Below are 13,801 nucleotides of genomic sequence, written 5' to 3' on the forward strand. Positions count from 1 at the left end.
CACACTCCGCTGCAGAGTGAAAAATTCTCATTCTGGAAACATCTCATGGGCTGTGGCTAAGCCATGTCTCCTCAATATCCTTTCTTTCAGGAGTGCTAGTTCTGCAAGGTTCGCAGGAGAGCTTCTGCAAAGTTTGGAACGTAGGAAACGTGGTACTGGCAGAAGTAAAACTGTGAGGACAGGGTGTGAGTCGTGCTTGGGTAGCTCAGATGGTAGAGCACTTGTCTGCGAAAGACAAAGGTTCCGAGTTCGAGTCTGGGTCCAGCACACAGTTTTAATCTGCCAGGAAGTTTCATATCAGCGCACACTCCGCTGCAGAATGAAAAATCTCATTATTGAATGACGTTGATTTTAGGATCCGACAGCAAATCCAAGGACACTTTCAATAACAAATTCCTTCTAACAAAAAACAACCGTCAGACAGTAAACTATTTTGAAAATCATGTCTTAGTTACAGCTCTAACACAAAAATTATCAACATGGACATGAACAAGATTCCAAAAGCAGAATATTAAAAAAAGGAACAGGTAGTCAAACCTGCGCTGTTAATGGTAACTGTTGTGATATACTGAAAATAACTTAATTAATAGATTTAAAAACAACAATCACGAATCAAAAATACATCTAACTCGTGGGAGGAACCAACAACATTCTATGGCTGTATCATTGAGACATTGAAGCCCGGAGTGTAAAATCTGTAAGTCCCCCTTTGCACCAATGCAATATAACTTGGTGTGGCACGCCGGCTTGCTGCTTTCCATCCAGAAGAAGCATCTCCCGGTGGCACACATCAGTGCACCTCGGACAAGGGCAAGGTCAACAGTGCCCTCTATATCTCCAAACTCCTCTCCTAGGCAGCACTGCTGGGAAATTCAAACTGTATGGTGCCACGCGTGAGAAGTTCTAAATATCACTGTGTCCGTTCATGCCTTGAGAGAGTAATGCAAATCATTTATCCATCTGCCAAGAAAACCAAAATGTCTTCTCGTCAACAAAAGGCTATACTGTGGAGAAATAGCTATGTTCATGTGATGCGAAATGTCCAGTCAGCTGGGAACGTACTGATACGTTAAGAGGTAAGCCTGTGCATCTGTGTAAGAGATGGAGGTTAGCAACCACCTTAGTTTTCACTAAAACTGGAGCTGAATTATTACATTATCTTTTTCTATTCACATATTTGAAAAGAGCTTGTGTGAGGGCATGGGTGAATCACCGAGTTATGACTAATAAATCACAAGATTATAGTTCCATGGAGAATGTTTAATTTTAGTGTGATTGCAGTTTTGTCCATTTAGTTTAAGGAAAAAGTGCATTTGCAAGTAGTAATATTTTATCTTGTCCTTGGGGAAAGTTACCTGTTTGCCATGGGCGTCCATTATTTGCAAATGTAAGTAACAAAAAGAGTTTTTTCGTGCCTCTAACATACATGATGATGCCTTTCGTCATCACCTGAAATAAACTTAATGAAATTGGCTGTCTGTATAGACTAGAGTGACGTTCTCGAAGGTTCTAAGAGGAGAAAGGACACTGGATGTAGCCTTCTGCAGAACTTTCAGAGTTGATGGCCAACGATCTTGGTCACCTGTCTCCTGAAGGGTGATCCAGCGCTGTTGAGAGGGTAAAGGTGCCCATATAGAAGCTGCCCCGTTTGCCAACCGGCTCACTGAATGGGTCAGCCACAACCCGGTTGCCTGTGTATGGATCCATAGTTCACGTGCATTGGTTACACTGACAAGCCTCTACCTGCTTGCCCTGACCGCAACTTGGCAACCTACATCCTGTCAGTAAAGGCAGTTAGGGTCCACCAAGCGCTCGCTGGTGTCCACACACAGTGAGATGGGTCTCAGTTGTCGTTTGTGAGTAGATAGCTCGACCAGTTGGGCTGTGAATGGGCACCTTAACACTCTGCCTGCAGGTTGCCCTCCATAGCTCAATACTCACGTCATGGCGACCAACTGGTGCGCCCATTGACATCATTGGGTCCTCAACCAAGGCCTACAAATCATTTGGTGTGATGAATACATAGTAGGAACTAGTTCACAGTTGCAGCCTATGGGATCTCGCAGCAGTGCCATCCAACCCCATAATGTGTGGCGTGTGTGATAAATTGTATGGCGTGAATGGCTGGGAGACACCAAAACGCACGCAATTGGAAAGGTTTTCCCTGTCCTCTGTACTTGCAGCCACCTTTTCTTTCCAAAGTATGAGAAGCATTTGTGTAAGTATATCCGTTAAGTGTAGACGACTGTAATGGTGTGCATGTAGTTTAGTGTTGTGTTCGTGTTGGAGATGATGAGGGAAGGGAGAGTATGAAACCCTATGCCGGCACATAGTCTTCTCCTCTCAAAGAGCACTTAGGGGCTGCCAAGCTTAACGTCCCCATTCGACAGACAGTTTACCATCAATAGTGCTGCACGCATTCACTTCTGCAGACACTGCAAAGATGTTTGGAAATGAACCTGGGACATTGGCGTAAGGACCAGTATGAAGGACTGTACGTCACCACCCCTTCTGTCCCTTCTGCCATAAAGGCAAAGGGAAAATTGTCAGCAGCTTGAGGCATAACCAGACGGTCACCCATCCAAGTACTGGCCACGTCTGATGGTGCTTAACTTCAGTGATCTGACGGGAACCGGTGTTCCTACCTTGACATGGCCTTTGACCTGCATGTGTAGTAGTGGGCCAATGTGACAGCAGTCGCTGTTCACCCACAGCAGAGGCGTAGAAGCAACCTTCTTCTCCTCTAACATACACTCGGCTTCCTGTGTAATAATACGAATGCTTTGAAGAAACAAAATCTTATTCTTTTAAATAGGTGAAAGAACCCCTCGTCTCCGACAGGAGTACGTAAATCTGTATACCTACCCTCTCTGTTCAAAACAAACTCATGAGACAGAGGAAATGGAAGGTGTTGTTCAGTGATTATAAATTTATTTTTGTTTATTATTCCTTTTTAGATGTATTTTTTGTTCTTGTAGTGAGAAGGCGTCTTGAAATATTCTTTAATTTTAATGTTCTCTGGTTGTATTTTCTACGTTTGTACGTCTGAATGAAAAGGACTCTTTTAAGATATTCCTTATGTTTTCGTTTTCGTGTTTATTTATATGTGCGCCTGGAATTAGCTTTTCTTTTTCTTCTATTTCATTTACTATGACACTTGTCTTGAAGTAAGAGTCTGAAACTTTCGTGAGGCAGAGGGGTGACTAAAACATGAATGCCATCACTGTCTCTTACTCAAGATTCTTGATGGGACCACTTGTTATGCTACGACCGTAACAAGGATCTTCACGTTTGTGAGAAGCCGTTAACGTAGAAAGAAATCCTATAAAATTAAAAACCAGATCTTTGCAAATTCAGGACTCATCTTTAATGACTGACTGACTGGTGAACTTGTTATTCAGTTATCAGTTTTATTTAGAAGTTCCTCAAACATTAAATGCAGATCTGCTTCCGTCTAAAAATTCAGAGAGAAGATAGTCAATAACAGGTTAGTGACATAATGAAGAATAGTATTACGGAATCTAAATTTAGATGTGATCTTTTTGAGAGAATTTGATTATTTGCTGAAAATGGCGGTATCTGTTAACAGTACAATAATAACGACAGTGCCGCACGGGATTAGCCGAGCGGTCTCAGGCGCTGCAGTCATGGACTGTGCGGCTTGTCCCGGCGGTGGTTCGAGTCCTCCCTCGGGCATGGGTGTGTGTGTTTGTCCTTAGGATAATTTAGGTTAAGTAGTGTGTAAGCTTAGGGACTCATGACCTTAGCAGTTAAGTCCCATAAGATTTCCCACACATTTGAACATTTTTGAATAACGACAGTGGTTCGACGGTTGGAGAGATGGCAGGATGGGAAACCTCTCTAGACAGAAGACGTTCTTTAAGTCCCAAAAGGCCGTTCTTGACTTACGTCCCACCATGTAGTTGGAACTAGCGATATTTTTTAAGTTCTGACGCTCGCAGTTGGAGGGCCATTCCGAATCGTAAAACATTAGGTTGCAGCCGCTCCAGCCCCAGTTCGCCAGTTTCTCTTCGTACCAACGGCTGCAGCAGCAGGAATCCAGCACATATGCGGTGTGCTCTCGGCACTTGTTGCGCTGAGTCACATGAAAGTCGTTTAAGTTCTTTTGATAATGTGACACCCCATTTCGGTAAAGCAGCGATGATCTGCGTTTAAGAACCTTTAACTACTCTCTGTGATGTATTTTGTTTAAATAAATGAATGATTGTTTTACGTCTTCCTTGCCGCCGTGGAGGAGACACACTTCTGTTTTACTTCTGGTTACGACGAGACGTCTTTTCAACTACAGGTACGGTAACCCTTTTGTAATGTTTAACATTTACGTAAATATCGTAAAATATATTTACGTTATTTCGATCTGTTGTTCCAATAAATTAATTAACCTTAATCACCACTATATTAAATAATTATCTATGTTTCTCATTACAGCTATAGATTTTCTGTGGGACTGTCGCCGTATGGCGCTAACAAAGAGATGCATTTGGCCAGCAGAAATTGTCAGTGCTGGTTTTGCAAACTGAACGGTCAAAATGTCTAAGAACCTCGTCTTCTCGAAAGATTAGTTCGGGGATTTCAAAGTCTGATGCCTTAAAATTATTCTGTCATTTTTTCAGTTTCAAATAACACGGTCACGGTACCCAATTGTTGAACAGGCAATGGCTCAACTGTTAATGTCTTCTCCATAAGATTAAGGTAGTAAGAGGCTTCTTTATATCTGATCGTCCCATTTGAGCTAAATTTTATTACAATAACTAATTCTGAAATCCAGTAGCAACCACTAAACCTTTCACGGAGTAGTCTGGTAAAAATAAAAAAAAAAATGGTTCAGATGGCTCTAAGCCCTATGGGACTTAACATCTCAGGTCATCAGCCCCTAGACTTAGAACTACACTCCTGGAAATTGAAATAAGAACACCGTGAATTCATTGTCCCAGGAAGGGGTAACTTTATTGACACATTCCTGGGGTCAGATACATCACATGATCACACTGACAGAACCACAGGCACATAGACACAGGCAGCAGAGCATGCACAATGTCGGCACTAGTACAGTGTATATCCACCTTTCGCAGCAATGCAGGCTGCTATTCTCCCATGGAGACGATCGTAGAGATGCTGGATGTAGTCCTGTGGAACGGCTTGCCATCCTATTTCCACCTGGCGCCTCAGTTGGACCAGCGTTCGTGCTGGACGTGCAGACCGCGTGAGACGACGCTTCATCCAGTCCCAAACATGCTCAATGGGGGACAGATCCGGAGATCTTGCTGGCCAGGGTAGTTGACTTACACCTTCTAGAGCACGTTGGGTGGCACGGAATACATGTGGACGTGCATTGTCCTGTTGGAACAGCAAGTTCCCTTGCCGGTCTAGGAATGGTAGAACGATGGGTTCGATGACGGTTTGGATGTACCGTGCAGTATTCAGTGTCCCCTCGACGATCACCAGTGGTGTACGGCCAGTGTAGGAGATCGTTCCCCACACCATGATGCCGGGTGTTGGCCCTGTGTGCCTCGGTCGTATGCAGTCCTGATTGTGGCGCTCACCTGCACGGCGCCAAACACGCATACGACCATCATTGGCACCAAGGCAGAAGCGACTCTCATCGCTGAAGACGACACGTCTCCATTCGTCCCTCCATTCACGCCTGTCGCGACACCACTGGAGGCGGGCTGCACGATGTTGGGGCGTGAGCGGAAGACGGCCTAACGGTGTGCGAGACCGTAGCCCAGCTTCATGGAGACGGTTGCGAATGGTCCTCGCCGATACCCCAGGAGCAACAGTGTCCCTAATTTGCTGGGAAGTGGCGGTGCGCTCCCCTACGGCACTGCGTAGGATCCTACGGTCTTGGCGTGCATCCGTGCGTCGCTGCGGTCCGGTCCCAGGTCGACGGGCACGTGCACCTTCCGCCGACCACTGGCGACAACATCGATGTACTGTGGAGACCTCACGCACCACGAGTTGAGCAATTCGGCGATACGTCCACCCGGCCTCCCGCATGCCCACTATACGCCCTCGCTCAAAGTCCGTCAACTGCACATACGGTTCACGTCCACGCTGTCGCGGCACGCTACCAGTGTTAAAGACTGCGATGGAGCTCCGTATGCCACGGCAAACTGGCTGACACTGACGGCGGCGGTGCACAAATGCTGCGCAGCTAGCGCCATTCGACGGCCAACACCGCGGTTCCTGGTGTGTCCGCTGTGCCGTGCGTGTGATCATTGCTTGTACAGCCCTCTCGCAGTGTCCGGAGCAAGTATGGTGGGTCTGACACACCTGTGTCAATGTGTTCTTTTTTCCATTTCCAGGAGTGTATTTAAACCTAATTAACTTAAGGACATCACAAACATCCATTCCTGAGGCAGGATTCGAACCTGCGACCGTAGCAGCAGCGCGGTTCCGGACTGAAGCGCATAGAACCGCTCGGTCACAGCGGCCGGCGGTAAAAATGACTGCGCTCTTTTCATGTTATTCCTTCTTAGTAAAAGACAGATATAAAATGACGAATGAGAAAGATACAGATATAATAACAAATGGTTCAGATGGCTCTAAGCCCTATGGGACTTAACATCTCAGGTCATCAGCCCCTAGACTTAGAACTATTTAAACCTAACTAACTTAAGGACATCACAAACATCCATGCCTGAGGCAGGATTCGAACCTGCGACCGTAGCAGCAACGCGGTTCCGGACTGAAGCGCCTAGAACCGCTCGGTCGCAGCGGCCGGCGGTAGAAATGACCGCGCTCTTTTCATGTTATTCCTTCTTAGTAAAAGGCAGATATAAAATGACGAACGAGAAAGATACAGATATAATAACAATTTTTGTTGAGTTCAACATTCATTGTTTAGCTTCTCGGTATGTCTGTAATTTCTCTTGACAGTAAAGGCTTCTCTCGGCCATATATTTATATAAAGTTTAGGAGAACATATCCCATTTCTGTCCAGTTTTCTCAGTTTCGTAATTACCTGAGATCACCTGCAAGTAGGAACGATGCTGATTATGTTTCACGGTCGGGGCTAGTTAGCTCTTTGTTAAATTCCTGGTAGTTTGCCAAATTTCCACCCCAAGAGGCAGAGCCAGTTGTTACGGGTAGAGAACCCTATAGCGCGCCGTTGATGTCCGGTGTTTAAAGGACACGGCGGGAGGTGAGGGGGGATTATAACCTATCTTGTACTTCCCTCCCGTAGATACTGTCTCACAAAGAGTCAGATTAAAACAGACGATCTGAGGAAGCCCCATCTGCAACCTTATCCAACAGTGGACAAAATTATCAAACACCAGAAGTACAACACGTCACCATGCCTCATACACTGTAGGAAATCTGTTGACATTCAAAACAGTTTCCAGTTGTCTCGGAATGGATGAATACTGGCCCCGCCGGCCAGTGTGGCCGAGCGGTTCTAGGCGCTACAGTCTGGAACCGCGCGACCGCTACGGTCGCAGGTTCGAATCCTGCCTCGTGCATGGACGTGTGTGATGTCCTTAGGTTAGTTAGATTTAAATAGTTCTAAGTTCTGGGGGACTGATGACCTCAGATGTCAAGTCCCATAGTGCTCAGAGCCATTTGAACCATTTGTTGTTTTGCTACTGACGGGATTCGCGAGCGCGATAGTTAGTTTTTCAGTGACTTTCGCAGTTGCCGTCCTCTTTATTTTTCATCACAACCATTTTCAATGACTGTCTGTCACGATCAACCAACACACGCCTTTGTCCGCACTGTGGGTTAGCGGATGTCTTTCCGCTTTCCCTGTACGCGGTATAAATCTCTGATACGGCGCCCCTTGAAACAGCACACACGACTCCTTTAGTTACGGAAGCACACACCATACGATCACGAGCACCAACAATGTTCCCATGTTCGAATTCACTTGGCTCCGACGTAATGCACTCGCAACTACACAGAACATTGTTGTGACCACGACTGACTCTTGAGGACGTTGCACAAATGCCAGACGTGGTAAAACACAACAGCGCAATCTGCAGACTTGGCTAGCATCTTCGTTTTATGTTCGTGGATCCATCTCTCGCGGTGCTTCCAAATTTTTGTCCAACCGCTGTATCTTATAGAAACCAAATGGTAGCAAATTAAAATAAGTAAGCTTCATCAATATTTACTTAAGTTCCTTCTGAAGATAAGGGAGAACAAAATTCTGCCCTCCTTGAAACAATAGGGAGACTATAGGAAGAGTAACTCTTCATCGTTTCATGAGATTATATTCTAATTCATACAGAGGCAGCACTTGATGGTAACTTGGTTATCCTTTATTTGTAATTTTTGCTTTAGTTATCTAGTGCTCTTACTGTCGTTACTTATAAACGTAATAGATACGAGGCGGGAGAGGTGTGTATTTTCATATTTTTACCGTTGTGTTTTTATTATATGTGAAACAGGAACTGTTCGGGTATTTGATAACATAGCAGTGAAAATGTATCTAAAATCGCTGATTGGATTTTGAATGTACTGGATTAAAAAATATTGGCCCGGCATTAGGTTTCATCATGGACTTTCCCAATTTTTAAATTATTTTCAACGCTTAAAGTACAAGAACAGCACATTAGTGCGACGAAACTCATCACTGACAGAAAGCAATCAAGTTCAAGGTTATCTTCACATTACGTGATTAACTAGAGCTCGATCGCTCGGGTTTGCTGTTTTGTTCTTGTGAAGTATATCACTACATCTAACAAGCAATTCATCTGAGGTAATGGCTCTTTTATCTCGATGTGTTATTCTGCTACGTATTCACAAGTTGCGAAATGAAAGAACTGCTTGTGATAAACGTTGGTGCAAGCACAGGCAGCTCAATATGAATGCAGTCAAACATAGACTAATGCAGATAAATAGACAAAGAAAGTCAATTTTGTTCGAAGGTATCTTCGCCATACAACCACTGGTATGAAATTGTAACTTCTAAAATATCTGGTGATAACCTTTGTTCGATGGATAAGTGGGTAACTGTCGTTCTCCTTATCAAACGGTATGAGCTTCAATCCCTAGTCCGTCTTCGTATTTTTTCTTATCATTTATTGCTTCTTTCAGCTCTAGCAATGAAAAATTCAAAGTCGAATCGTGGTTAGGTCCCCCTGCAACTGGCTTGTTACGTCAGTTCCAAACGTTGATAAAAGATACAGGCAACCTACCTTCAATAGGACTGTTACAACTAAAGAGCTGGTGCGTCCAAGCCAACCATCTGTTTGAGAATAGCTCTACCTTATCCTTCAAGATTAACTGGAAAAAAACCTAAAGGTAGTTCAGTTCTCCGGCATGGAAGACCACCGATAACTCTCTCATGCAATCTGTTCCCCAGTACTGCTTCCCGACCCGGGATCCTTATCGAACTGAATGTGCATCATCTCTGTATCTTTTATTACCCGAATCTGGCTCGTTGTTAATATCACAGCACGTATAACAAGGATAGTTCATTGTAGTAATAAATTACGTTATGTCAGATGAAATTTATACACAAAACTCAGTACCCAGCAATGTTTGATGGATAGGTGATAGAATTCAATCCAGTTAATTGTCTGATCATCATCTGCCAAAGAATCTTCTTTCTGGATAGTACTTCGCAATATTGGGTTGGTGCATACGTTCGTAGCGTTTTTCCATAGCCTTAATAATCATAAAAGATGCAAATAACAGAGTCTTTAGTCATCGATAATATACTCTCCTTCACTATTTACAACAGTCTGTCAACGCTGTGGTAACTTCTCGATTCCGCGACTTCAGAAATCACGTCGTTTTAAAGCGAAGAATTCGTCAAGTTATGTCCGGAGTGCTTTTTCATCGGGAAAGGAAGTTCCTTGAAGGTTTTTCGATGGTGCGGAATGGCTTCCCACCCCAATTCCTGTATTGTGGTTCTTGTTAGTCTAGCAGAATGCGGGCAGGCCATTATCGTGGAGTAGCATCGCTTCATGCAGTTATCCTGGGAGTTGCTGTTTTGTTTGTTTGGGCTCTACAATTCTTTTCCTTTCCTCATGTTAGCATAAAGACACCATTTCTCGTCACCGGTAACGATACAAGATAGGTAAGGACGGCGTTATTCACAAGCCAAATGACGATGAGCAAGCTGAGATGGACATATGATCACCCACTGCTTTTTGTGACTTTGGTTTGGAGCATGCGGTACCTTTGAACCTTCCGCTATTGCATGCAAATGTCGCACGATAGTGGAATGATAACTGTTCATCACATTTGTGGGTTCTCAAGTACACTAACGTGGCTTTAAACGAACTTCGTCAAACACCAAAGCTGTCTCTGAACGTGGAGAGACACGAATATCAAAACGATCCTCCTTAAAACGAGAAAACAATTTTCTTGCTGTGCTCTGTCCAATGGCATTATTCCCACACACGGCGCATATGTTTCTGGCTGCCTCCGCTTTTGTCACTTCTTTATTGAACTGAAACAGAAGAATATGTCGGAAATGTTCCGATTTCTTCACTTGGCACTACATTTTCTAGCGTCCACGGTCCACCCACTATCCCCAAATAACACAATGACAATACGTAAATTCAAATAGCAACAGTGAACTACAGATAAAGAATGACAGTAGATAAATAAACTCTTAACAACACGCAAAGGAAAAATGCTACGAACTTACACACCTACCTGATATGTGTAAACTATCAAATAGTGTATATCTGCGTGCAGTTTTGTACTTTAATGTTATAGTTAGTTGTCATTTTCATTTGTTATGCATGCAATGAAGAATAAATCAAGCTGGATTAACTAAAGAAAGAAAAAATTTAAACAAGAACTGATTCATTCATATGCATGTGTTCATTGAATGCTAGACTGTTATAGAAATTCTCAACAAACTACGATTGGCAACACTATAGGTAACGACTATGAAACTCGCTTAGAATTACAAGATGGTAACGTAATGACCATGACGGTAAAACTAAAAGATATTTTACTTATGTGGAGGTATACTCTCTTTCATGAACTTGTATGGGAATCGATAATAAACAAGAAGGGGATAAAATGATACTTGTGCCTTATGTAACTCTGACACACATCTTATGGTAGCTCGTGGTGTACCGAAAAAAGTATACAATGTTCCTCTGTTCTGCTATTTTACGAAAATAGCTGAAAGTAATTGTGTAATCCTTTCACTATAAAAAATAAGTTTTTCTGTTTTCCGCAAAATAACTACGACAATATTTTATATTACACACTAGGAACTCATTCAAGAATTGTAATCTGATGATGTCACTGCTTTTCAGATTAACAAAAAGAGTTTCATGCGAAGTTGAACTGCATAAGATTTGGTCTGAAAGACATCCACAGCTGAGCTTCATAAGCAAGGCAATGGCTCGAAAAGCTGGTGTCACAGCGGCTTTTTTATACCAAACAGAATTAGTCTTCAATATAGGCACCATGAATCTAGGACCCACAACCTCATCTACCCTTGATGAGGAAACCACTCTGAAGCACTTGTATCTTCTAAATAATTATTCCTTTATTAAACTGGCTGTTACTCTGTAATTTGCAAGTCGTTGAAGTACCTGTTCAATCAGCCTCATATATTCTAACCAAATGGGTGTGCCTATTACCATGTTGTCTACATAAACAGTGACTTTATTAAGCAATTCTGGACCTAAAACCTTGTCCAGTGCAGATATAAACACGCCAAAAGGTAGAACACGGGATTCGTAACTTCTGCCACCACAAACAAATGATGTATATTTTCATCTTCCTTCATGCAGTTTTATTTGCCAGTGGGACACCTTAAGATCGAGTGTACCGAAGTATTTTATATTGTAAAACTTTAAAAGCCGTTCGTCCAAGTTGTCTGGTGTTATGCATACTGGTACTAAAGTCTTGCATCGAGAGCTTATGTTACAGACCCATCTGGTTTACTTACTGGTAATACGAAAGGCGTTTGAAAAGTTGCTGCATCACAAAATTTGTGATCCCAGTTGAAACACGAAGAGCACATAAGCCACTGTTCCCCACTAAAATCGTCGGAAAACGTATTACAAAATGCACAGGTGGCATCTGTAGAATCATCATCAACTTCCAGATCATGATCATCATCGGTGTCTACCAGTGAAGGTTCACTAGCAGCCTCACTGACAGAAGAACTTGAGATTTTTGACTCTCTTTTAACTTTCCTCTTGGTGGCAGGATTCCTCTTTCGTGTTGCTCCAGTTGTTCAAGCCTCATTGGACTCGTCCGTGCCTTTAGAAGCATGAAAGTTTTCCAACATCTTCTTATAAGGAGAACTAGCCAAGACAACGCTCTCCCCACACTTTCGTTTGTAAAATGCTGGTTGAACTTTTGGTACAGCTTTTATGTCTTTGGGTGAGACTAAAGGATCGAATGACATGGAAGCCGAAGAGGAATGAGATTCATTTTCACCAGCAGACTGAATTTCATTGTCAACACTATGTGAAATAGGCCTACGTGCTAGATCAACTGTGCCAGTATTTGCAAGTAATTGAGGCCCACGCTGAGCTTAAGAAATAGGCTGTGTTCTGTTATCGATCGCGTCATAAATAAAATCAGCTTCAGTAAATACTGATTCCTCATAAGGATAGATACCAGTGGCACGAATATCATTCAATGCATTACTCACGTTTGCTGCTGTAATGTATGCTTTGCCCATGAGTTCAGTGACGTCATATTGAGTCACAATTCTACCCTCATTATTGGAAATCCACTTCTCAATTCCTTGATTGTAGAAGGTTTTAAATGGCTTCATGAAGGCAACATCCAGTGGCTGCATCGTATGCATGCTACGTGGTGGAAGGCAGACCATTATGATGTGATTCTCTCTGGCGACGTTTATAAGGTCTAGCTACCTTGTGTGTGAGTAGTGTCCAACAGGGATTAAAACAACTGGGTCTTCTGCAGTAGGCTTTACAAAAGAGGCAAAATGCCTCGACCACTTACAAAACAAATCACACTGAATCAAGCCTGATGGGTGAAATCCTGGAATAGCTCCAGGAGGGGATCCTTTCATTAGCTTCAGGTCCTGCTTCGTTCTGGGGAACACTTTCACTGGAGAAATATACTGACCAGCAGCTGACATACAAGTGATGAAGGTGTTCATCTTTCCTCTCTATGCTGATGACATTTTGTAGACTGCCGATTTTCCTCTTGTGCAGATCACCCTCATATTTTTGCTTTGGACAGTTGTTATTCCAGTTTCGTCAATATTAAATGTTCTTGCAGGGATGAACTTAATTTTATCAACTTCTGCTCTGAGAACTCCGAAAAAAGACCTCACATTGTCTTGAGTAAAGCCTAAGATTCTAGCTCTTGACAGTGATTGTGGTGTTCATATTGTTAACTGGGAACAATTTCTTTTCATAAGCAAGTTCAACCACTTTCGATCTGCCATGTTTTTGAAAAGGAATGGGACAGATTGTTCCTTAAGGCAAGTTGGAATACCATCTGCTCTACATCATTTCGAGTTAAACCAAAGAAAATTTTTTCCATTTCCATACAGTACTCAACCAGCTCTTTCTCAACTTCAGGTGTCAACATAGGTTTCCCTCCAAGTTTCTGTCTGACAACTGCAGCTTCCTGTTCATTCTCTCCTTTTGCATATATATATATATATATATATATATATATATATATATATATATATATATATATATATATATATATATGTTGTTGTTGTGGTCTTCAGTCCTGAGACTGGTTTGATGCAGCTCTCCATGCTACTCTATCCTGTGCAAGCTTCTTCACCTCCCAGTACCTACAGCAACCTACATCCTTCTGAATCTGCTTAGTGTATTCATCTCTTGGTCTCCCTCTACGATTT

Source organism: Schistocerca serialis, chromosome 6 (genome assembly GCF_023864345.2).
Source record: "Schistocerca serialis cubense isolate TAMUIC-IGC-003099 chromosome 6, iqSchSeri2.2, whole genome shotgun sequence".
NCBI classification, from domain to species: domain Eukaryota; kingdom Metazoa; phylum Arthropoda; class Insecta; order Orthoptera; family Acrididae; genus Schistocerca; species Schistocerca serialis.